This window comes from Schistocerca nitens, chromosome 1 (assembly GCF_023898315.1).
Source record: "Schistocerca nitens isolate TAMUIC-IGC-003100 chromosome 1, iqSchNite1.1, whole genome shotgun sequence".
Lineage (NCBI taxonomy): Eukaryota > Metazoa > Arthropoda > Insecta > Orthoptera > Acrididae > Schistocerca > Schistocerca nitens.
Genome location: NC_064614.1, coordinates 209,143,735 through 209,170,865, shown reverse-complemented (window position 1 = coordinate 209,170,865; position 27,131 = coordinate 209,143,735).

The following is a 27,131-nucleotide window of genomic DNA, read 5'->3' as shown; positions in this document are numbered from 1 at the left end:
ACGACGGAAGATTCAGTTAACATAAAATAATTTTTTGTCCAGTAGCAAATTAAAAAATGTATCAAACAAATGTTGGTTTACTACCAGAGGACATTAACCAGCATGACTGTCACTCTTGTAACTTATGTCCGCTACGGCAATATGACCAGCAGTACGTCTTCTTTTCCAAATAGTATCCTACATTTTTATTCTCTATTCCACTTCCTCTCTTCAAACCCTTTTAATAACGTATCACATTGTACCATTTACGTAAACATGACGTTGTTAAAGACGCGACACAAAATTGCCTTTGAGTCTTCTGCACGAGCACACCGTACACGTTCCCGGGGTAAAGCAACTCGCCGCCTTGCTGGTGTTAACGCTGAACAAATGGAAATACGAGGGAAGTTCGATGCCTGCAGTTGAAAGTTTCTGTGGGTACAATGTATGGCAAGATCCTGTTCATCTCTAGGTGTAGTTGACCGTATCTCGGCCGCACAGACTTTTTTTAAGTAGTAGGAGGGATGGGCCCCCCCTCCCCCCCCCCCTCAACCACGAATGAAACTTCCCTGATTTACAAATGGAATTAAAAAAAATTATGGTACATAGTTACTTGTGGCATCATGTAAGGCAATTCAAAAAGTTTTGTTTAGAGTTTTTTTAGATGATTCTTTTTGTTTTGTACCGCCTGCTGAATAATTGCCGAAAACGACTAGGCCTACTCCTCAAGGATGAGGCCAGAGCGTATGCGTAAAGGGAATCACTCACTGCTGTGCAAAGAAATTCACGCCGTGAATCTGAAAGGGAGCCAGCGGCTGAACTGGCTTGCTGTGACCAGCCTGTAGCCACTTGGAGTGTAAACAGAAAGCCAGGTTTTGGCAGGAAACGTACATGTGATGAAATGGCAGAGGAGATCAGAGTGACCTTGCAAAGAGCACCACGGGAGCTAAACACCACTCGCTCGGCAGTTCACAAGGTGTTGCAAAAACGACTTCGCCTGTACGCTTAAAAAATTCAAATTGTGCAAGCATTGATTCCAGCTTCGCCACAAATTTACCATTACGATGTTGGTCTGGATCGGGCAAAACCTTGATTGTGTAGGAAATGACGTTTCCTCTCACGAAGGAACCTTCCATACATGTGAGACGGTTAGTCAACACAACATTCGCATCTGGGGTTCGGAAAATCTACGCAGTTTTCGGCAACATATCAGAGACAGCGAAAAGCTGAATGTGTGTTGTATGCTGCTGAAATAAAGAATAACTTTACCATTTTTCTTCATCGCGCAAACGGTAACAGGAACTAGTAGATAGTGTCGGAAGTTCCATGCGGCTTTTCGCTGATGATGCTGTAGTATACAGAGAAGTTGCAGCATTAGAAAATTGTAGCGAAATGCAGGAAGATCTGCAGCGGATAGGCACTTGGTGCAGGGAGTGGCAACTGTCCCTTAACATAGACAAATGTATTGTATTGCGATTACATAGAAAGAAGGATCCTTTATTGTATGATTATATGATAGCGGAACAAACACTGGTAGCAGTTACTTCTGTAAAATATCTGGGAGTATGCGTGCGGAACGATTTGAAGTGGAATGATCATATAAAATTAATTGTTGGTAAGGCGGGTGCCAGGTTGAGATTCATTGGGAGAGTGCTTAGAAAATGTAGTCCATCAACAAAGGAGGTGGCTTACAAAACACTCGTTCGACCTATACTTGAGTACTGCTCATCAGTGTGGGATCCGTACCAGATCGGGTTGACGGAGGAGATAGAGAAGATCCAAAGAAGAGCGGCGCGTTTCGTCACAGGGTTATTTGGTAACCGTGATAGCGTTACGGAGATGTTTAATAAACTCAAGTGGCAGACTCTGCAAGAGAGGCGCTCTGCATCGCGGTGTAGCTTGCTCGCCAGATTTCGAGAGGGTGCGTTTCTGGATGAGGTATCGAATATATTGCTTCCCCCTACTTATACCTCCCGAGGAGATCACGAATGTAAAGTTAGAGAGATTAGAGCGCGCACGGAGGCTTTCAGACAGTCGTTCTTCCCGCGAACCATACGCGACTGGAACAGGAAAGGGAGGTAATGACAGTGGCACGTAAAGTGCCCTCCGCCACACACCGTTGGGTGGCTTGCGGAGTATAAATGTAGATATATGGACATGTCTGTGCAATTTTCTGTCCCTCAGCTTCTTCCCTTTCAGTCAAATTTGACCTTTCAGCAGGATGGTGCACAACCGCACTAGGTATTTACACGTTCGTGAGCCTTCTTTTTTTTGTTAAATCAGGGGTTTTATGGTGAGGCAACCTATGCATGTTCCACCTATGGATCGGGAGAATAAGACCGAAGAGATCAATTCGCGTACGTCGGAGTATAGTCACATTTCCCTTGCTTGGTACCCAGATGAAGTAGGATAGAAATTCGTGAACATTGGTACATCGGCATTTACTCTACATCTCCATCTGCGTGATTATTCTGCAATTCACAGTTAAGTGCCTGGCAGGGGGATCACAGAACCCCCTTCAAGCTACTTCTCTACCATTCCGTTCTCGAACAGCACGTGAGGAAAATGAGCACTTAAGTGTTTCTCTTATTGTATTATGATGATCATTTCTCCCTATCTAGGTTGGCGCCAACAAAATCTTTTCACACTATGAGCAGAAAGTTACAGATTGAAATTTCATGGAAGTTTCCGCCGCAGCGATAAACGCCTTTGTTTTAATGTCCACCGCCCCAATTCGTGTACCATATCCATGGCACTCTCTGCCCAATCTCGCGATAATACAAAACGAGCTGTACTTTTTTGAATTTTTTTTTATGTCCTCCGTCAATCCTGCCTGATGCGGATCCCACACTGCACCGCAATACTCCAGCAGAGGGCGGACAAGCGTAGTGTGAGCAATGTCTTTAGTAGATCTGTTACATTTTCCTCGAGTTCTGCCCATAAATCGTAATCTTTGGTTTGCTTTCCCCACAATGTAATCTATGTCATGGCCCGAATTTAAGTTATTCGCTACTGTAAATCCTAAGCATTTAGTTTCGTTTACAGCCTTTAGATTTGTGTAATTTATCGTGTAGCCTAAATTTAGCGGGCTCCTATTAGTACTCTCGTGGGTGACTTTACACTTTTCATTACTTAGAGTCAGTTACCACTTTTTGCACTGTACATATATCTCGAGTAAATCATTTTACGATTCCTTTTGATCGTTTGATGACGGTAGAAGACGGAAAACGACAGCATCAAATGGTTCAAATGGTTCTAAGCGCTATGGGACTTAACATCTGAGGTCATTAGTCCCCCAGAACTTAGAACTACTTAAACCTAACTAACCTGAGGACATCACACACATCCATGCCCGAGGGATGATTCGAAGCTGCGACCGTAGCAGCAGCGCGGTTCCGGACTGAAGCGCCTAGAATCGCTCGACTACAGCGGACGGCACGACAGCATCATCTGCAAACAATCTAAGAGAATTGCTCAGATTCTTTCCTAAATCGTTTATGCAGATCAGGAACAGCAGAGGGCAACAAACACTTCCTTGGGGAATACCAGATGTTACTTCTGTTTTGCTCGAAGGCTTCTCGTCAGTTACTACGAACTGTGACCTTTCGGACAGGAAATCGCGAATCCCGTTACGCAACTGAGACGGTACTCGAAAAGGCACGATATTTGATTAGAAGTCGCCTGTGAGGAATAGTGTCAAAAGCCTTCTGGAAATCTATGGAATCAGTTTGATGTCCCCTGTCGATAGCTATCATTGTTTCGTGAGTATAAAGAGCTAGTTGTGTACGATGTGCCGTCCGCCCTGCAGTGAAGGGTATACAATACGTGTATAACGTAGACGCCTCCTCCAGGCTATCGTGCGCTTGTTGCGTGGCAGTGTTGTCTTAAGGCCCTGAAATGTCTCGCAACGTTGCGGGCAGTTCCGTGGCGTGCCGGCCACGTCTTCATGCATAGGCGATCGCCAGGGCAGAGGCGCGTTCGCTGCCGGCGAAACCGTCGCTCATGGTAAAAAATACTGATGGGCCGCCGTAATGTGTCTGGCTGGGAGCGCGGCGCAGCTGCCGTTCCTACCAGCTCTCTCGCTGCTTCCCGTACGAAGTACAAAATACACTCCTGGAAATTGAAATAAGAACACCGTGAATTCATTGTCCCAGGAAGGGGAAACTTTATTGACACATTCCTGGGGTCAGGTACATCACATGATCACACTGACAGAACCACAGGCACATAGACACAGGCAACAGAGCATGCACAATGTCGGCACTAGTACAGTGTATATCCACCTTTCGCAGCAATGCAGGCTGCTATTCTCCCATGGAGACGATCGTAGAGATGCTGGATGTAGTCCTGTGGAACGGCTTGCCATGCCATTTCCACCTGGCGCCTCAGTTGGACCAGCGTTCGTGCTGGACGTGCAGACCGCGTGAGACGACGCTTCATCCAGTCCCAAACATGCTCAATGGGGGACGGATCCGGAGATCTTGCTGGCCAGGGTAGTTGACTTACACCTTCTAGAACACGTTGGGTGGCACGGGATACATGCGGACGTGCATTGTCCTGTTGGAACAGCAAGTTCCCTTCCGGGAACGATGGGTTCGATGACGGTTTGGATGTACCGTGCACTATTCAGTGTCCCCTCGACGATCACCAGTGGTGTACGGCCAGTGTAGGAGATCGCTCCCCACACCATGATGCCGGGTGTTGGCCCTGTGTGCCTCGGTCGTATGCAGTCCTGATTGTGGCGCTCACCTGCACGGCGCCAAACACGCATACGACCATCATTGGCACCAAGGCAGAAGCGACTCTCATCGCTGAAGACGACACGTCTCCATTCGTCCCTCCATTCACGCCTGTCGCGACACCACTGGAGGCGGGCTGCACGATGTTGGGGCGTGAGCGGAAGACGGCCTAACGGTGTGCGGGACCGTAGCCCAGCTTCATGGAGACGGTTGCGAATGGTCCTCGCCGATACCCCAGGGGCAACAGTGTCCCTAATTTGCTGGGAAGTGGCGGTGCGGTCCCCTACGGCACTGCGTAGGATCCTACGGTCTTGGCGTGCATCCGTGCGTCGCTGCGGTCCGGTCCCAGGTCGACGGGCACGTGCACCTTCCGCCGACCACTGGCGACAACATCGATGTACTGTGGAGACCTCACGCCCCACGTGTTGAGCAATTCGGCGGTACGTCCACCCGGCCTCCCGCATGCCCACTATACGCCCTCGCTCAAAGTCCGTCAACTGCACATACGGTTCACGTCCACGCTGTCGCGGCATGCTACCAGTGTTAAAGACTGCGATGGAGCTCCGTATGCCACGGCAAACTGGCTGACACTGACGGCGGAGGTGCACAAATGCTGCGCAGCTAGCGCCATTCGACGGCCAACACCGCGGTTCCTGGTGTGTCCGCTGTGCCGTGCGTGTGATCATTGCTTGTACAGCATCTCGCAGTGTCCGGAGCAAGTATGGTGGGTCTGACACACCGGTGTCAATGTGTTCTTTTTTCCATTTCCAGGAGTGTAGTAGCGGTGGCTGTCGCCAGGATCCTGAGTTGTCAATCGCGTCAGGGGAGGAGTGGCCTCTAGCGCAAGGCACTGATCTAGCGGTTAAGGGAAAGCGGAGACACTGCGTTATTCAACAAAATGCCTCCGCAATTTTCTGCGGAGACAGGTGACTATCAGAAATCAGAGGTAAGGAGTGGCAACCCAGACCCACTTCTACAGACCTACATCAATGACGTCGGTTTGCAGTAGGGTTTTGGAGCATATATTGTATTCTAACATTATGAATCACCTCGAAGGGAACGATCTATTGATACGTAATCAGCATGGTTTCAGAAAATATCGTTCTTGTGCAACGCAGCTAGCTGTTTATTCGCACGAAGTAATGGCCGCTATCGACAGGGGATCTCAAGTTGATTCCGTATTTCTAGATTTCCGGAAAGCTTTTGACACCGTTCCTCACAAGCGACTTCTAATCAAGCTGTGGGCCTATGGGGTATCGTCTCAGTTGTGCGACTGGATTCGTGATTTCTTGTCAGAAAGGTTGCAGCTCGCATTAATAGACGGCAAATCATCGAGTAAAAACTGAAATGATATCAGGTGTTACCCAGGGAAGTGTCCTGGGACCTCTGCTGTTCCTGATCTATATAAATGACCTGGGTGACAATCTGAGCAGTTCTCTTAGGTTGTTCGCAGATGATGCTGTAATTTACCGTCTAGTAAGGTCATCCGAAGACCAGTATCAGTTGCAAAGCGATTTAGAAAAGACTGCTGTGTGGTGTGGCAGGTGGCAGTTGACGCTAAATAACGAAACGTGTGAGGTAATCCACATGAGTTCCAAAAGAAATCCGTTGGAATTTGATTACACGATAAATAGTACAATTCTCAAGGCTGTCAATTCAACTAAGTACCTGGATGTTAAAATTACGAACAACTTCAGTTGGAAAGACCACATAGATAATATTGTGGGGAAGGCGAGCCGAAGTTTGCGTTTCATTGGCAGGACACTTAGAAGATGCAACAAGTCCACTAAAGAGACAGCTTACACTACACTCGTTCGTCCTCTGTTAGAATATTGCTGCGCGGTGTGGGATCCTTACCAGGTGGGATTGACGGAGGACATCGAAAGGGTGCAAGAAAGGGCAGCTCGTTTTGTATTATCACGTAATATGGGAGAGAGTGTGGCAGATATGATACGCGAGTTGGGATGGAAGTCATTAAAGCAAAGACGTTTTTCGTCGCGGCGAGCTCTATTTACGAAATTTCAGTCACCAACTTTCTCTCCCGAATGCGACAATATTTTGTTGAGTCCAACCTACATAGGTAGGAATTATCATCAAAATAAAATAAGAGAAATCGGAGCTCGAACAGAAAGGTTTAGGTGTTCGTTTTTCCCGCGCGCTGTTCGGGAGTGGAATGGTAGAGAGATAGTATGATTTTGGTTCGATGAACCCTGTGCCAAGCACTTAAATGTGAATTGCAGAGTAATCATGTAGATGTAGATGTAGCCGTCTCTACTTTATTTTCAATCGCGCTCTGAGAAACATTTACGAGGGGCGTTTGAAAAGTCCGTGCAAAAGTAAAAAATACTTACGTGTTTGGGGTAAACCTTATTTGATTTTTCGACATAGTCTCCTTTTAGACTTATACACTTCGTCCAACGCTGTTCTAATTTGTTGATCCCTTCCGAATAATAGGAATTGTCCAAGTCTGCAAAATAGCTATTAGTTGCTGCAATCACCTCCTCGTTTGAATAAAAGCTTTGTCCCGCCAGCTATTTCTTCGAATTGGGGAACAAATAGTAGTCGGAGGGAGCCAAGTCTGGAGAATAGGGGGGGGGGGGGGGTGTGAAATGAGTTGGAATCCTATTTCCATTAATGTTCCGACCACAACTGCTGCGGTGTGTGCTGGGGCATTGTCGTGATGGAAAAGGACTATTTTGCGGTCCAACCGCCGGCGTTTTTTTTTTTGCATCTCGGTTTTTAAATGGTCCAATAACGATGAAAATATGCACCTGTAATAGTTTTACTCTTTTCCAGATAGTAGATGAAGTTTATCCCTTGCGAATCCCAAAAAGACAGTCGCCATAACCTTTCCGGCCGAAGGACCGGTCTTCGCCTTTTTTGGTGCAGATTCTCCCTTGGTGACCCATTGTTTAGATTGTTGTTTGGTCTCAGGAGTATAGTAATGTACCCATGTTTCATCCACAGTGACGAATCAATGTTTAAAGTCCTGCAGATTCTTCCTGAACAGCTGCAAACCATCCTTGCAACACTTCACAAGATTCCGTTTTTGGTCAAGCGTGAGCAATCGCGGAACCCATCTTGCGGATAGCTTTATGTCCAAATGTTTATGCAAAATATTATGTACCCGTTCATTCGAGATGCCAACAGCACTAGAAGTCTCATGCACCTTAACTCTTCTCTCATCCATCACCATATCATGGATTTTATCGATGATTTCTGGAGTCGTAACCTCCACAGGGCGTCCAGAACGTTCAACATCACTTGTGCCCATATGGCTACTCCGAAAATTTTGAAACCACTTATAAACTGTTCTAATCGAAGGTTGTAATGGTATTTGAATTACGTAACCATTACGGCACTTCACCTCAACCTCTCGATACCAGCAATATTCTACTGTGTTTCTGTAAAATAGTTAACATATTTCTGTGACAACATTCAGATTTTATTTCATTAATGTAGAGGTACTTCGATACATCGATATGTATATATTGCAATGATATTATTCTTATGTGTATTCTTTCTTTTCTCACTATGATCTTTGACGTACTTGTAACTCTGATTTTTGGGCGCGTAAGCGGTTATTAGAGAGTCAAGCTTTGGTCGTCATGTTAAAAAGACGCAAATTGTAGTCAGTTTATGAAATGTGAACTTTAACAGTGAGGAAGATATTTTCAAGTATGTTTTATATTGTGAAGTGATGTTTTGGAACGAGTTACGTGATATTGCAACAAAAGTAATAAAAAAGAAGTGTAACTTAATTTCGGAGTGCTGATTACTTTTTTACATCACCATTGTCTTAACTTGGAAAAGTTTAATCTTCAAGGATGGTTTAGAAACACATCTATAAAACTTTTGAATAGCGCAGAATAACACCTAGACCTCTTTGCATCCGAGATTGGAATCATCACTACCTAGATTTTCGACGATTGAGACATGAGTTCACAACGAGACCAGCGTTGGAAACACGAGAAGATGAGTGCCTGGTTTATCCATTATTTCAAGAAATGACTTTATTAACTGTGCTCTAATGACACCTGCCACATAATATAACTTTGTTGTTGCCCGAAAATGTAATATTTAGCAGCGTGAGCAACACTACAATCATAATTAATTTTTGACCTTTGTTGTAGTAGGGTTGTTAGAAGGTGCAGAGTCACCGTACTGTTTATCAAGCTTCTCTTTAGTCTCCTCATTTTAGCAGCAGCAATTATATTTTTATCTACATCAGATACCAAACTCCACAGCTGACTTTCAGAGAATAAAGTAGTGTGTAAAATAAGAATCTCGAAAATGGCAAGGAACTGTAAAATCACAAGCTACGTTTGAAATGGTTCAGATGGCTCTCAGCACTATGGGACTTAACATCTGAGGTCATCGGTCCCCTAGAACTTAGAACTACTTAAACCTAACTAACCTAAGGACATCAAACACATCCATGCCCGAGGCAGGATTCGAACCTGCGACCGTAGCGGTCGCGCGGTTCCGACTGAAGCCCTAGAACCGATCGGCCACAACGGCCGGCGATAAATTTGAGACAGGATATTTTTCAGTTTAGAAAGCCTTCCAATCCATATCTGACACAACAACAAACCAGTGCTTAACAGTATTGGTTAAAAACAGTCTTGGTTGCAATTTTAGTTCTTTTATTTTTCAACGACGCGTTTCGCTTTATTTAGGCATCTTCAGGTTATCTTTTCTAGATGGAGGCGAGAGGCACCAAGATCTGCATAACGCATTCCCGTTCACAGGAGCGAGTAACAGTAAGATGGGGGATCAGGTAGTAAGCATCTAGAAAAGATAACCTGAAGATGCCTAAATAAGGCGAAACGCGTCGCTGACAAAAAAACTAAAATTGCAACCAAGACAGTTTTTAACCAATAATTTTCAGTTTGGCTAGGAACTCTTTCGCGACCGAGTCCTTGGATAAAAAGTTCTCGGTTCACTTGCCGCGTTAGATTCAAATAAAATCCCAAGTTTTCGATGATTACCTCCGTCATCGTCATCATGGGCAAAAGCTGTCGCGAAACTGGCGAGGCTCCCACTTCTGCGCCCAGAGGACCGCAGCTGATTGAGTGGATTACTTCGGGAAGATGGTGAACGCTGAGGTGGTACCGTGCTACGTGAGTTGCATGGGCGTCGACCTGCCGCCGTGTATGGACTTTTAACCAGAAAGGTAATATTTTTTTGTGAACAACAAACTTAACACGGCTCGTGAGTCTACAAGCAGAACCGGCAGGGAACAGGACGTTGAGTAAGGAAAGACAGGAAGGTAAGGACTCACCACTAAGGGAAGAAAAAAAGAACAAAGGCGTGACTTCTCGCACGTAGGCGGAAAGGACTCCAAGAAAACCACACTCCCTCCATTTACGCGCTTGTATTGCCATCGTCTGCAAGATGTGTGCTCACAGTCGTAGTGTTTAGTGATTTTATTCTGTTTAAATAGCGACATTGTCAAAGTTGTGTGAGTTTGCTAGTTCAAAACTTAATTTCATTAACACGCATTAAGTCACATTTTCGGACGAATGCTTTTCACACGTCATATTACTATTTCGTAGACGTTATGCTAATGTGGTGTACTAAGTACTGATGCAAACAAAATATTAATGCAAGGAGCCTTCCTTGGAGTTGGAACTTTCTACACTGAAGAGCCAAAGAAACTGGTATAGGCATGAGTATTCAAATGCAGAGATAAGTAAACAGGCAGAATACGGCGCTGCGGTTGGCAGCGCGTATAATAAAACACGCGTCTGGCGCAGTTGTTAGGTCGGTTGCTGCTGCTACAATGGCAAGTTATCAAGATTTAAGTGAGTTTGAAGGTGGTGTTATAGTCGGCGCACGAGCGATGGGATACAGCATCTCCGAGGTAGCGATGAAGTGGGGATTTTCCGGTACGACCATTTCACGAGTGTACCGTGAATGACAGGAATCCGGTAAAACATCAAATCTCCGACATCGCTGCCGCTGCAAAAAGATCCTGCACGAACGGGACCTACGTCGACTGAAGAGAATCGCAAATTGCTGCAGATTTTAGTGCTGGGGCATCAACAAGTGTCAGCGTGCGAACCATTCAACGAAACATCATCCGTATGGGCTTTCGGACACGAAGGCCCACTCGTTTACCCTTGATGACTGCACGAACACAAAGCTTTACGCCTCGCCTGGGACCGTCAACACCGACATTGGACTGTTGATGACTGGAAACATTTTGCCTTGTCGGACGAGCCTCGTTTCAAATTGTATCCAGCGGATGGACTTGCATGGGTATGGAGACAACCTCATGAATCCATGGACTCTGTATGTCACCAATGGACTGTTCAAGCTGGCTCTGTAATGGTGGGGTGCGTGCGCAGTTGGAGTGATATGGGACCCTGATACGTCAAGATACGACTCTGACAGGTGACACGTATGTAAGCATCCTGTCTGATCACCTGCATCCATTCATGTCAATTGTGCATTCCAACGGACATATGGAATCCAGCAGAACAATGCGACACCCCACATGTCCCGAATTGCTACAGAGTGGCTCAGGGAACACTCTTCTGAGTTTAAACACTTCCGCTGGCCACCAAACTCCCTAGACACGAACATTATTGAGCATGTCTGAGATGCCTTGCAACGTGCTGTGCAGAAGAGATGTCCAACCCCTCGTACTCTTACGGATGTATGGACAGCCCTGCAGGATTGACGATGCCAGTTCCCTGCAACACTGCAAATTTTGTAAATGAGATAAAAAACGATGCACTATTTGTCTGATTACTCCTAACGATGGGCGTCCGATGCCGATGATGCATGCATGTGTCAGTGTTAACACCACGACACCGGCAACTACGAATGAAATTGGCACGCGACCACCGGCACTGGAGAGTGGCGCAGGGGCAAAGCGTCGCATGGTCTGATGAATCTCAGTACCTTCTTCATCATGCCTATTGGTGGGCGCTAATCCGTCGTCTTCCAGGGAAACAGCTCCTACACCCCTGTATTGCGAGACGGAGACATACTGGTGGAGGCTGCAGTATGCTCTGGTGAACATTCACACGGGCATCCATCCAGTGGAGCTCGTGCAGGCAATCATGACGACCAAGCAGTATCGTACACTGATTGCAGACCACGTACACCCTTTCAGGTTTCCCGACGGCAGTGACATTCTTCAACAAGATAATGCTCTGTGTCACAAGGCCAGGTGTGTTATAGAGTGGTTCGAGGAACACAGTGGCAATTGATGTGCTGGCCCCCCAACTCGTCAGATCTGAACCCGATCGAACACATCTGAGATATGATTTCACGTGGCGTCGGAGCTCATCGCCCCCTTCCCCGCAATTTACAGGAATTAGGCAACTTGCGTGTGCTGATGTGGCGCCAACCCCCTCCAGCGACCTAGCAAGGCCTCTTTGCTTCCATGCCACAACGTGTCAGCGCTGTTATCCGTGACAAAGGTGGACATACCGGCCACTAGGTAGGTGATAATAATGATCAGACTGATAAATGTACATGTCCTGCGAACTGACTGGTACCACATAATTTTGATAAAAGAATATTTCAAGTGATCTATTTAACATGAGCCTCCGGCCGAATAACAGTGAACCCTCTTGATGTTCCCCCAATTTTGACTTATTATTATCAGAATCGTAGGCATCTGTGGCACGTTTAACATGGGGCTGATGGCAAGAGTGGTTGAGGCGGGGGGTTTAAGAATACTAACAGACTGTGAGCGGCATCCAGAACTAGACGATGGGCCCTCGTGTGCAGGTGGCGAGGTGCTGGAGACGCTGGCTAGTGGTTACCAGTCTTAAAATTACCCATGTAATATGGATGTTGTTGGAGGGCTGCGACTGTGCTCTAAGGTTTTTATGAAATAATATATATTTCAACAGTCACTTATTACTAATATTTAATTAGCACAGTGCGTTTCGTCAGAATGCTGCTATGAGCAGGTCGCTACTTTTACATTGTGATTAAAATAAAGTGAGATTAATTTCCGTTGGTATGTGTGCCAGTGAGATTATGTGCAGGTAAAGACAGCTGTTCAGGAAGATAAATATTTTATAGTGCGTACTTTAGGTGATAGGTTGATTAGCTTATTTTGTTAGCGCATTTACTTGCATTTTGTTAGTAATTACATTCTCTGTCTGTGGTGTGCGTACTGTAAGACCTTCGGTACACACACCATCAGATTATTTGACTTGTCGCTCTAACGAAGTAGGCGAGGGTCAGCAATATGTCTCGTGGTCTTATCGTGGCGTGTTTATCTCCTGCCGTTAGGTCAGACGATAGAAATGCCACTTGCACGCTTAGAGTAGCTGATTGACGGTGACCAACTTTAAACAGAACTTGATTCATTTTCACACACATTTATTAAAATAATAACAATCATAAACCTTACTTAACTTGATTCTGGATGCTGTTTACAATTGACAATCTGAAGTTCCTTTGGTCTTGGTACGTTAATCTTATTCTCACACATCTCTGGTACTTGACAAAGTGTCTATTCATTTATCTTCATGGCTATGTATAGGAATATGATAATCTTATTAGGCGCAGACTGAAACTTGACTACAGACTAACGCAGACTAATGCAGACTGACTAATCGGCGGAGGTCTGTACTCTCGTTATAATACCTCGCGCGTTCAGGTATCACTGCGCGAGTGTGATCCGCGAGGAGAAAAAGTTCTTCGTTAGCAGCAATCTCATTGGCTGCGTTACATATTAATACGCGGATCGGCGGAAGCACAATTTGATCCGTCTCTAATGCAGCGCCATCTCGTAGTGCGGAGACGGACGAGCGCTGCGCCTGCGCTGTTGTGCTTAGCGGGGCGAGCTCTAGTGGGCAAGTTGAGTACGCGCTGACTACGCGGAACTATGTACACAACACTGTCACACGAAGCACAGTAACTACTACACCACAAAAGTGGTTTATCTTAGTTGTGATGACACTTTGGAATGATGTAAACAAATTATTGTGAAAATGTTTAGTTGGATGTACTTATTACTGTTCTCTGTGAGTCAGACAAAGAAATTACCAACAAAAACGTAAATAAATGCTCTACAGAATGAGCTAATCATACCTGTTACCTAATTTACACACTATAACATATTTATCTTCCTGAATAGGCCTTTTTTCCGACACATAACATCACTGGCATACCTAGCAAAGGAAACTAACGTCATTTCATTTTTATTACAATTCATCTGATGCGGGCAGCATGCTGCTGAAACGCATCGTGCTAATAACAAGTGACTGTTGCAGCACATATTATTTCATAAAAAAGGTTACAAGTCTACTAAAAAATGGGAAACGACGACTTGCCAGGAGTACATTGCGGCGCAGTCCTTGGTCCATACGAAAGCTGGCGTGTGCTCAGTAATGAGAATACGAAATTCCACGCTGGTGAGTGTGTTTCTTGCCATCGCGTGCCGACCTTGACACTTGCGTGGGAGCAGGTCTCTGGAACTGGAAGCGGCGGGACAAGACGCCTGTGAGCGCCGGAAATGCCTGTCCAGCCGACGCACTCAACAAGAACGTTTGCGGTGTACCATATTCGCGTCGGACCGGCTCGTGTGAACTCCCGCTGGCGTGTTAGCCAAAGTGAATCAGTCGAACCCTTTTATGCAACCTGTTCTGCATCATAGTGTGGTCTGCTGTGCAAGATCCGAGACCACACGATCCTACAAAAGTCAAACAATATAGCCGGCCGCTGGTGGCCGAGCGGTTCTCGCGCTACAGTCTGGAACCGCGCGACCGCTACGGTCGCAGGTTCGAATCCTGCCTCGGGCATGGATGTGTGTGTTGTCCTTAGGTTAGTTAGGTTTAAGTAGTTCTAAGTTCTAGGGGACTTATGACCTCAGCAGTTGAGTCCCATAGTGCTCAGAGCCATTTGAACCATTCAAACAATATATTGATTCTTCCTACGTATATCTCGCGAAAAGAGCATGAAGTTAAAGAGATTCGAGTTCACACGGTAGTTTACGAGTAACGTTCTTCACCCGAAGCATACGCGACTAGAACAGGAAAATGCGAAATGACAGTGCTGAACAAAGTACCCTCCGCCAAACACTGTAATGTGGCTTCTGAAGGATGTATGTACAGGGGTCGGACAAACTATGGAAACACATTACCATGCCTAATACAGTGTAAGAAAGCCATCAGCATTCAAAACAGCTTCTTGTCGTCTTGGAATGGATAAATACAGGTCCTGTAAATCAGACACCATATTGAGCACATCCTTTATCGATGGCTGACAAGTGTAGGTAGAATGTAATAGCAAGCAGATGAAAGTAGGAACTCTACTGCTCCACAGTAATAGAATAAGATGTTCTCATTTGCTTACTCATTTGTTTACTGCATTTTGTACGTCGTTCATAATAGCAAACTGCTGGCAGTAGAAAAGATTCATTTCACGATACCGAAGATGAACGGTGTGCTCATAGCTCTGGAGGTACGTATTTTAGAGCCCTTGTTTACAAGACTTTTTTTTCTTCTTTTCCCCATACTAACACCTCTCGAAACATGAAATACTTTTTTATTTTAACACTATATATTTCTGCAATTACACTCCTGGAAATGGAAAAAAGAACACATTGACACCGGTGTGTCAGACCCACCATACTTGCTCCGGACACTGCGAGAGGGCTGTACAAGCAATGATCACACGCACGGCAAAGCGGACACACCAGGAACCGCGGTGTTGGCCGTCGAATGGCGCTAGCTGCGCAGCATTTGTGCACCGCCGCCGTCAGTGTCAGCCAGTTTGCCGTGGCATACGGAGCTCCATCGCAGTCTTTAACACTGGTAGCATGCCGCGACAGCGTGGACGTGAACCGTATGTGCAGTTGACGGACTTTGAGCGAGGGCGTATAGTGGGCATGCGGGAGGCCGGGTGGACGTACCGCCGAATTGCTCAACACGTGGGGCGTGAGGTCTCCACAGTACATCGATGTTGTCGCCAGTGGTCGGCGGAAGGTGCACGTGCCCGTCGACCTGGGACCGGACCGCAGCGACGCACGGATGCACGCCAAGACCGTAGGATCCTACACAGTGCCGTAGGGGACCGCACCGCCACTTCCCAGCAAATTAGGGACACTGTTGCTCCTGGGGTATCGGCGAGGACCATTCGCAACCGTCTCCATGAAGCTGCGCTACGGTCCCGCACACCGTTAGGCCGTCTTCCGCTCACGCCCCAACATCGTGCAGCCCACCTCCAGTGGTGTCGCGACAGGCGTGAATGGAGGGACGAATGGAGACGTGTCGTCTTCAGCGATGAGAGTCGCTTCTGCCTTGGTGCCAATGATGGTCGTTTGCGTGTTTGGCGCCGTGCAGGTGAGCGCCACAATCAGGACTGCATACGACCGAGGCACACAGGGCCAACACCCGGCATCATGGTGTGGGGAGCGATCTCCTACACTGGCCGTACACCACTGGTGATCGTCGAGGGGACACTGAATAGTGCACGGTACATCCAAACCGTCATCGAACCCATCGTTCTACCATTCCTAGACCGGCAAGGGAACTTGCTGTTCCAACAGGACAATGCACGTCCGCATGTATCTCGTACCACCCAACGTGCTCTAGAAGGTGTAAGTCAACTACCCTGGCCAGCAAGATCTCCGGATCTGTCCCCCATTGAGCATGTTTGGGACTGGATGAAGCGTCGTCTCACGCGGTCTGCACGTCCAGCACGAACGCTGGTCCAATTGTGGCGCCAGGTGGAAATGGCATGGCAAGCCGTTCCACAGGACTACATCCAGCATCTCTACGATCGTCTCCATGGGAGAATAGCAGCCTGCATTGCTGCGAAAGGTGGATATACACTGTACTAGTGCCGACATTGTGCATGCTCTGTTGCCTGTGTCTATGTGCCTGTGGTTCTGTCAGTGTGATCATGTGATGTACCTGACCCCAGGAATGCGTCAATAAAGTTTCCCCTTCCTGGGACAATGAATTCACGGTGTTCTTATTTCAATTTCCAGGAGTGTATTTCAGCTCATCGTCAAATTTAAGATTATGTGCTCTAAAATGTACGTAAGAAGATGGGAAAATGCTGCTTTCTATAGGGGTAAAAAAAAGTGCAAGTGCTAGAAGCCAATAATAACTAAATAAAACTGTTTGGTCTTTGATTCCGGGAGCTGGGTTGTTGGACCCTCTTCGCGTGTTCATCAGGTAAGGCGATTCCGATCGAAGCTGCAACACGGCAGAGCCGGCTATTACCTGTGTTAATGAACGTGAACGCCACAGAATTGCACACAGCCCCACTGCGAGACGAAAGCATTCCTTACAAATCGGTAGTAATAGCCGGTGCCGTCAGAGCTATATTTGTCACCAAATTTAACGCCTATCTTGCATCCTTTTGTGAAATGTTTCAATTAAAACGTTAAGAAGTGCCACTTCATTATTTCCCTCTCTTTCAAGTGCGTTTGGGAAAGACAGAATTGGAACAGAAGAAATTGTACTCGCAAAGAGCAAAGAAGTGGTTGGCTGGGGTAAACGCGTAAAATAGGGACCGCTGTTAATAATTTATTAATCTCCAAAATTGTTAAATCTGACACAGTAGACGTTATTAACAATAAGAACAAATTTTTCGAGCCAAAACATTTATAAAATTATAATAAAAAGTTTTAAATAAATAATTTGGATAGTGCAAGAAATATGGCTTTATTAGTAAGAACAGTATTCTTGGTCTGGGCCATCGCAAACGAAGGCAGAAATATAGTACCATGTCCTGTGGAAAAGTAGTATGTAAATTGCAAACAGAGCAATGACTGTGCGGAGAAGGCCAAGAGCAAGGGCGTGTTCTATTGTTCCAAAGTAACAAAAAAAAATGCCTGGAATCAACCTAGTAATCCGCGACAGATGAGAGCGTTGCTTAATAATTCCTGCTGCGTGACCACCGGAGAAAATCTTATATCGGCGAGAGGTGACTCACAAGTTGAGCCATTTCAAGCAGTTGCTTCCTGGGCAATTGCTGAGCCGTCGACACACATCGCGCTAATGGTGGACGATCACTGCTCCTGAGTCCAATGGAGACTCCACGTTCCATGCTGCCGTGGTGGCTCAGTTGTCTCAGCGAAACTATGGACGATATCAGCGCGTTGGTTGTGCTCCAGGCGGGAAAAAAATGTGCCGAAAAATCGGGAAAAGAATGATTTCTTAAAATTTCTTGCTTGTTTGAGGACACAGAAATACTTCTCACATTCATTATGTTGCATAAAATGGAAGCCTTTATTTTTTTCTGCCCCTGTGAGCTCTATGAAGTAATCGAGCTACCCGCATTTACCGAGTCACTATTTTTTATTTTCGCAGTATCGTCCATGCACATGGCCCAACGTACAAGTTCATTGATTCCTTTCACAAATTAACAGCAACAGTATTGTTTGTTATGCAACAGTTACACCCATTGTGGTCTTCAGTCCGAAGACTGGGTTGATGCATCTCTCCACGCTACTTTATGGTGTGCAGGCTCTTACATCTAACAATCACTACTGTACCCTACATCCGTTTGAACCTTCTTGCTGTATTCATCTCTTGGTCCCCCTCTGCAGATCTTACCTCTCACACTTCCATCCAGTAGTACGTTGCTGATGCCCTGATGACTCAGAATGAGTCGAATCAACCAATCCCTTCTTTTAGTCAAGTTGTGCCACAAATTTCTTTGCTCCACAAATTATGTTCAGTACCTCTTCATTTGTTACACCATCTACCCATATAATCTTCAGCATTCTTTTATAGCACCACATTTCAAAATCTTCTATTCTCTCCTCATCTGAACAGCTTACCGTCGATGTTTCACTTAGTGCAAGGTTACACTCCAGACAGGTTGCTGAATAGATTTTCTAGCACTTAAATTTAGCCGGCCGCGGTGGTCTAGCGGTTCTAGGCGCGCAGTCCGGAACCGCGCGACTGCTACGGTCGCAGGTTCGAATCCTGCCTCGGGCATGGATGTGTGTGATGTCCTTAGGTTAGTTAGGTTTAAGTAGTTCTAAGTTCTAGGGGACTGATGACCACAGTAGTTAAGTCCCATAGTGCTCAGAGCCATTTGAACCATTTTTTGAACTTAAATTTATATGATGTTGGTAAATTTCTCTCCTTCAGAAACGCTTCTCTCTCCATTGATAGTCTGGAATTTATATCCTCTCTACTTCGGCCATCTTCAGTTATTTTGCTGCCCAAATAGCAATGCTACTGCTTTACGTGTCTCGTTTCCTAATCTAATTCCCTCACCATCGCGTGATTTAGTTCTGTTACAGTCCGTTACCATTGTTAAATTACAACGTCATAGTAAACCAATTTCTTTTCTAAATTTTTCTTTCTTTGGCGTTACATTTATAGTGGCATAATTCTTGGGAGGGTGCACTGGGCTGGTAGAATCGCGTTAACATCACAAGATAGTCTTATGTGACAGACTCAGCGATTGTGGAAGTAGAAGTTATCTTGAAGCCTGCAAGAGTCATTATTTCAAGGGGAAAAAACTGATAAACGATTTTAGACAGTTCTGCAAAAATATATTTGGTCACGAACCGGCTTTCGGATTCATAGGCCATCTTCGTGTGGCAAACGAATGTTTTATCTATTAACGAGAGATCTAGGTCGTCTCATAAAAAAGATAACCAATTTTAAACCTAAGTTTAAAATAAAAAATTCTATAGGTATTGTTGGTAAAATGAAAGATATTCAAATCCCGCCCAGTTCTAAACTAGTATCGTTTTATGTCACTAGATTATTTACAAATGTTCAGACTGATCGATGAGTGTATAAATATATTAATATATCTTTTGCACTAACCCAAAGCAAATCCTGTATAATTACATGACATTTTCGATGCCACTCAAATGTGAGTAAAATAGGATGACTTCCAGTTTCAAAAGAAGTATTACAGTCAGTCTGACGGCCTAGCTATGGGTTCGCCTTTGACTCGTATACAATTTGAAATTTTCTTGGAAAATATCGAACAAATTTTCTTACGAAAAGAGCCAGTGAATTGCAAAATTACATGCTGTTTCAAATATGCGGATGATGTGCTGTCTTTGTGGACCGGTCCCACTTGGCAGTTAGATACATTACTACAACATCTAAACTCCCAACATAACGAAATTCAGTTTACAATGGAGCTGGGATGTTTTCCTATAAATATGTAGATATTACAGCCAGGAGACACTTAAGTGCATTTTCAAAAAAAAAAAAAAAAGAAAAAAAAGAAGAAGAAAACATAGTTACAGACGGCCGCAGCGTCCACTCAGTCACAAACATGAAGCTTTTTCATTCGATGGTGCATCACATCAAATCAGCTTTACGTGTCACCTGAAGATGGTCTTAGACACTGAAAGCCGGTTCGTGACCAAGCAAATATAATTTTGCAGAATATGAAGAAGTGTTTTTCCTCTTTTAATGTTATTTTCATTTTCTGCCAAGCACCAAGGAAATTTTATTGGCCGAGTATATGCCGGTGTAGGCCATCTTCACAGTTGTGTGTGTGTGTGTGTGTGTGTGTGTGTGTGTGTGCGTGTGTGTGTGTGTGTGTGTGTGTGTGTGTGTGTCTATGAGCTTTACTTGGACAATAATTGTTATCAAAAGAGCCAACCTGTCACATGCGCTGTCATGTACGAGATAAATGTCAACTTGATCAAATGTAATTCTAGATAATCAAGATTACACGTTCGTCTCAAACGTGATAACCGAAGCACAAGGTAGATACTGACTTACGCGCAAATTACGTAGCTACTGAAAACGAGCTACCCCCAAAGCTAATCAGCCAACAAAATAAATAGGTATCTGGTTCACGTATGAAACTACATTTCTTACCAAAAGCAACTAATTGCACTTCAAAGAAGCGGTAACCATACACTGAAAATCCTCTGGAAAAAAACACATACAATTCAGAAGGGTGCCACTTCATAAATTAGGTTTTCAAAACTTCCTCTCTTAATGTATGACCTTCTGTCAGGTCTCGAGTTAAACAAAATTTAGAAGCTAGAAAACGAAGAACTTTGAAAACCGCAGGTTCTTCTTTAATATTAAAATTTGCGATCGCTTTAAGATATCTTCAGTATTATTTTACGAAGGTGTGCTCAAAAATAATGTCTCCGAATTTTTTATGTGATAATTCTTAAAGATTTTTTAATAAAACAAACGTTATTAACAGTCTTCATCTTTATTCTTCATGTCTTCACTTTTATTTCTCAGCACAGTCATCCTAGTGACGAACATGTTTCTCCCAACGAGAGACCAGCTTGTTTATACCGTCACTGTGGAATGTTTGATTTTGTTGACGGGACCGGAAACTGACCTCTGATTGCACCGCTCCATAGCTATCAAAGTGAAGTCCTCGAAGATCTCCTTTAAGTTTTGTAAGTGTATCAAAATCGGATGAGACCAAGTCGGGAGTGTATGGACGATGATCGATGACAGTGAAGCCAAGGCGTTGTATTTTGCAGATGTCTTACATTAATGATCTGGACACAATTATCACCGTAAACAGCTTTCATTCTTCTGTAGATTTAAACTGGAGGCACGTTTTCTGCGATTAGGTAATCGATTTTGACGCGTTGATTCTCACGCTTAGAGACAGTTACGGCCATGTTTCACAGACAATTCGGAGCCTTCTAGCGAGAGAGAACTTGCTTCAGCGACGCGGGGAAGCCGACCGAGCAATATGTCTGACATGTACTACCTCAACCGATATTGAGAACAGGATAAAAAATTCGGAGGCATTACTTTTCAGTACGTCCTTGTACATCACAGTTCACTGAAAGCGAAAAGTTAGTAATTTTAACCAGGCAAAATTGATCCTGATTTTTTTAAAGTCTTTTTTACAGTAAGCATCTTTCTTCAAAGAACAAAACAAAGAAACTGAACAAGTTACAGTTCCTGAGTACTGTCATTACAGATGATAAGCGTTCTACAGAGATTGAAATTGAACTTTTAACAAACAGCGCTTTAAGCAACGGGATGAGAAAAAATTTTATCAAAACAGACATCTTGGTTTGTTCATAAAACTGGAAAGTTGTGTTCCCGTAAAGTATGAAGCAAAACGTCAGGAAGGAGTGGAGGAGTGGTCGTGGCGATCCGACACCAGTGGGATGCAAAGATTGACTTGTGAAGCCATCCTGAAAGGACTAAGTAAGGAAAGAAGCCTCCCAAATAAATTACTTAAAAGCTTTTACGGCGGTAAGGTTATTCAGGAGAATGAAAAGGGGAAAAATCAGGAAAACAAGCAGGAGTGTGAGATACCGAAACTAGTCTTGAAAATAACAGGTAAAACAACTGAATTCCCGCATCAAGAAAGCATTGTCGTTAGTAATTGATGGTTTTGTTGATTGGTGAGTCTATAAAACAAGTTTATATTAAGGTTTAGTTTCATGAAAGCAAAAATGTTTTATAAAGTAATTTGCTAGGAGTGGTCCAAAGAATATCTAGTAATAAAAATGCCTCCACGGTCTTTGTACAGAATGTCCTGGTTTGATAAGGCACAACACGGTGTATGACCGCTACTCACGTGTTAGGAAGAATCTCATATCGAAGGCGGGAATTTTGAATTTGTGCTCAATCTAATGTAAATTGTAGCAAACTCTTTTCTCGACTGTAGTCCAAATGTGTCCCCGGCGCCGAAAAGCTGAAAATGTACTCAAAACGAAGAAAGAGAAAGACGACAGGCAGGTTTTCTAGATCAATGCTATTTTTATTAAAACTGTCTGTACTGCAGTAAATTTAATAACAAATTTGGCTGGTCTATCCGCTAAGCAGTCATCATCGCAACTCTAGAAAACAGAAAAGACAGAAATGTTGTAACTCATGTTAAATATGAAACTGAAAAATACGTAAATATGTTGTTACAAGACAACGTGTCACAGCCGTGGTGCATACGTCTCGGTCACATAATACGATTCAACTTTGTCATTATTTTTGAGCAATTTTTGTACGTTTATTAAACTTGATCGCGTGTTCCGTGTAACATTGTCAAGATTTATTACCTTTCTCACATCCCTTAAGCCTTCAGAAAGATTAAGCTTCTCTTTTTCTCCGATAGGTAAACGTCAGAAATAAAAACTACGAGCAAAACAACCTTTTTGTTCAAAGGACTCTGAGCACTATGGGACTTAACTTCTGAGGTCGTCAGTCCCCTAGAACTTAGAACTACTTAAACCTAACTAACCTAAGGACATCACACACATCCATGCCCGAGGCAGGATTCGAACCTGCGACCGTAGCGGTCGCGCGGTTCCAGACTGTAGCACCTAGAACCGCTCGGCCACCCTGGCCGGCCAACCTTTTTGTTTTCGTATTTTACACATGGTACCTGATCTTTCAAAATTTTAGGAAAATGGCAAGGATTATATAGATCTGCGGGCAACTCATATATAATTACCGTTTATAAGTGAAATGTTACTACAGTTGTCAACCGATGCTTCATAGATAACTTCATTCCATCATCGTTGCTCGTCATTCTATCAATCATGAAAAATTTGACGTCTCAAGGGAACACAGGAATAACTGCAAATGGTCGCGGTTATGCGGATGACGTTCATCTATGACAACAGAACCACATCCGATAGTTACGAACTTCCAGCAAGCTGAACTAACTTGAGTTAGCAATAGAACGAAAAACCAGACCAAGTTGCAAAGATTTTATTTTTCATCCGATCTCTAGTTTCGGGCCGACACCCATTTTCAAATCAACATAACAAAGTCGAAAATGACATTTCAGAAGATGTCAAAAAATGTGTAATGTACATTTACAGGGCGTACAGATGAGAGGTATTTGTATGCACTGTAAATGTACATTACACATTTTTCCACATCTTTTGTTATGTTGATTTGAAAACGTATCTCGGCCCGAAACTAGTCATCGAATGAAAAATAGTAACTTGGAGTGGTTTTCCGTTCTATTCGCATCCGATAGTTCCACGACTTGTTCAAATACATCTGTAAGCGCGCGACAAGAGACTCTCTGGAGTGGCAACGTACTTGAAAGTTGAGTGTCTGCAAAGAACAAGAATCTTTTGTTATATAACATCCTTCTGGCGTGATAAGAGATTGTAAACAATCGACGGACTTTGAGTGTGCCATAAGCCCGTTATGAAATGAGAAAGCGATTATCTCACCGTCATCTGAAGGTGGTAAACAGTGACATGACAGAATATCGTATTATCTCTCAGGTTTCTTCGACGTGATAGATAGGTCCCGTGCCCAGAATTTTTGTGTTTTTACTTTATCATAATATTGTGACAAGTGCCTTAACCATTCAATGTTTTCATCAGAGTTTTGTGTACTCCCTGACTCCATTAACACTGTGAAGCGTCTGCATTATTCGTGTTTGATTCTCGGACACATTTCAAACGACTGATAACGGCATCATTACCGTGTCTGGAACAGTTGTCGTACCTTTCAGGGAAATGCTGCGCTGAGAACACAGATCACACTGCCAGCGCGCTCTCCAACAAAAACAGTTCGCCCAATTTCGCTATGGGATCCTTCGCAACAGACGAGATCGAAGCGGACTAATAGAAACCAAGAGTTGCACAGCTTCCCTGCAGCGATACGATCTCCAGTAGACTATAACGGTACTTTGCGGGCAGGCGTGTCAATTAGCATCATATTAATTAAAATGGGGCATAAATAGACTTTATTTTGGAAGAATTAAAAAGGGGAAAGTAATACGAAGCTTTAATAACTGCACAGTATTCCTAAGAAGCAATATAATGGAAAGTAATAAAAAGCAAAGCAGGAAAGACCAAGCGGGACAGAAAGATATAGGGGCGCGTTTGTTTTTTACACATATAAAATAACATGTAACACATTATTAAGCTCTCTACCTTCAGTTATCGCGATCGGGCTAGTCGATGAAAAAGTGGTACGCGACTGCGAAATTCGTTAAGGAGATTATTTAATGACTCTTCAAGCACGTTTAAAATACATTACGTGTGACGAAGTGATCAGAGACGTTATTGTCGGGTGAAGTGAAAATGATTCCGACAGCATAATTCGAACTTTGTGCTAGCTGGGAAAAATACTCGTGGGAAACTATTATGGTTGTGGAACCCACGAAAGTTGTACGCAACGGAAAGCTATAGTTTACGTAATTCTACATTTTATAGAAATTTTATCCTTGGACGGTTGCGGGGGTAACTGATACAAACAACACGCCAGCATAAAAATAGTTCGCTTATTAACTACCAGATATTAATTAACGGGGACCTAAAATACTAAAAACAGTGCATACACCGTTAAATTGAACTCTGCGTGTGAAAGACAATCACATCGAAGATTTCGAGAGATAAGAATAGACATTTAAGTGCCGAATTGATAGCCTGGGTCGTGTCGATATTTGGACATTATATGACACGCGTTATTCAGAACACGATATCGACCATTTTATTACTGGAAAGAAGGATAGGATCATCACCCCCAATCCCGATTCATATTCCATATTTAGTTAGTGAAAAGAAAAGTGATGATAAACAAACTACATTTCAATTTTATCCACGATTTTGGCTTCATTACGTAGTCTTGACTATATGATAAACAATATCTGTGGAAGTGGTATACAATGTATCGTCATAATATTTAGCCAACCAATATTGTGGGACACCAAAAATGTAAATGCATGAAATTGTTCTTACAGCGGAGGTATAATGTGTGATTGCGACGAACTGTATTGAGAAACTGAACATCCATTACGTACTTGCATGTTTATCTGCGAAAATGATCCTTGTCGGTACATCAGCAAAGAGTTCGAATAGAATCGCTGGAACATTGCAAACCATTCAGATTAATTGAACATCTAAATACGCATAATGCTGCTACCACCAGGATGTGTTCTTTCTCCACACCCTCGTGGCAGTAATTGAATTAAGAGTCAGCCGAGAATAACATTTAAATCAATTGAGGACCATTGAGCTATCGTCACGAATTTTCAAACGTCCACTGCCATGTATGAAGGCGAGTGACACCACGAGTGTTAACGTCGATCGAGCGGTGTCGTCGTGATTGTATTGAATGACATTGAGGGGTCACAAGACTCAACAGACTCTTACAAAAATAACGCTCAATATTTTACCCACCGAGCAGAATTAAGGTATAATCCGCAAAACGAATGACGATCATCGACAACTGGATGTTTATCGAAGTCCAAGCGAATGTGGCATATCGTATGTCATCCAGACACAATTACCGTCAAGGGCTCATTCATACAACGATACATTAAAGCAAAGGAGCAAATGAGCTGTTGTCGGTTTATGCTGGGCATAAATTACCAAAGAAATTACATTAAAGGCAGTATAGTTGAGCGTGTGTAGAATTTATTGAAATGCGACATTAGACAACTTATCCCTCCAATACAGGTGCAGAAAAATAATTTTGCCGTTGGCATCTTAAACAGAATTGAGGTAGCGCATGGCTGAGTGTTTAGCGTTGGTCTTTAATGATATAACTAAATACTATTGTCCTTTTATTCTGCACTCGTACAACTTTCGACTGTTACCCCAACGACAAAGATTTTCCGATTATCGAAGAACTCAACAGACATCTACGAAACGGCAATTATTGCGCGAAGCGGCCTATTCCCGATAGCGCCCCGCTGTTGATACAAATTCTCGACCCGGCTATACTCTGAAATTAGCAGCACCGTCTCTAGCAAGCGTCGTTGCGCTCCCCGTCGTGACAGTTGATCAGTACTAATATATTAATATTCTTTGATCTTTTGTACACTGAAGGACACTAATGAACAGAGACACAACTTACCAACATCCGTCTATCGGTTTGAATCGAAGTTCCCATATCCAACAGCTTCCGAGAACAACAAAAATTAGATTTTCAAGGTTAAATATAGTTACTGATCAAATTAAAAAAAATTAAAATTCTGTCATTGTCTACTCATTAAAAGGTATAATCGTAAGCTAAAAGTTTAATACAGTAGGTCAATTATTAATGTTTTGTATTGCGTGCATGCCTTGAGGTAGCGCAATACACTGCGCGCAAATTATCCACACTAAATTCATCGCGTATTTCAGAAAGAGAGCACTTAGCAGCTTCCAATAAAATTTGAATATAATTTCATACCTTCATGAAATATTTTCTCGCTCACATCCCCTACTAAATAATGAAAGAAAAGAGTTTATCACTTACTACAGGTTCGCGGTTCATATAGTAAACAAAATCAGTCATGAAATTTTAATTTATAACTTATTTACTACTAAGCCCATCAGCAATATATTTTGCAGACGGTATCCACTGAATGTACCTGCAAAATATCATTGTACGGCTCTTGGTTTTGGAAATATAATGTCATAAACACTGAGATGCGTGAAAAGTTATCTTTTGTTTAAAACTGAGCGTAAATTACCTTGACTCTCCTCATCCAGTGTCTGATAATGAGAACACTTCCAACAAACTTTACACCTTTAAGCGTAACTTCAGACCTTTC